The following is a 369-nucleotide window of genomic DNA, read 5'->3' as shown; positions in this document are numbered from 1 at the left end:
CAGATTTTTTTGAGATATAATATTTACAAAATGATTTTAATGATTGTATTATACATTGAAGATAATACCAATTTGGTTTTTTAGATCAATTATAACAAAATACAGCGTTTACGAAACCATTTTATCCTTATTGTTTAAATATCAAGATAAACAAAACTACTTTAAAAAAATTACTTTTTAGTCATGATTAGTGTTACATTCCTAACAACCTATTATTCACACAAATACATAATATTTATTTTATTTTGTCTTTTTTACTTTACATTTTAATATTTATTTTTTATTTATTTTATTACATTTTATTTTTGTTTTATTGCATTTTTTAGGTATTTGTGGACACCTCACCCACTCGTCACCGATCCAGCTGAA

Source organism: Wasmannia auropunctata, unplaced genomic scaffold (genome assembly GCF_000956235.1).
Source record: "Wasmannia auropunctata unplaced genomic scaffold, wasmannia.A_1.0 LD336076.1, whole genome shotgun sequence".
Taxonomy (NCBI): domain Eukaryota; kingdom Metazoa; phylum Arthropoda; class Insecta; order Hymenoptera; family Formicidae; genus Wasmannia; species Wasmannia auropunctata.
Note: the sequence above shows the minus strand (reverse complement) of the source record.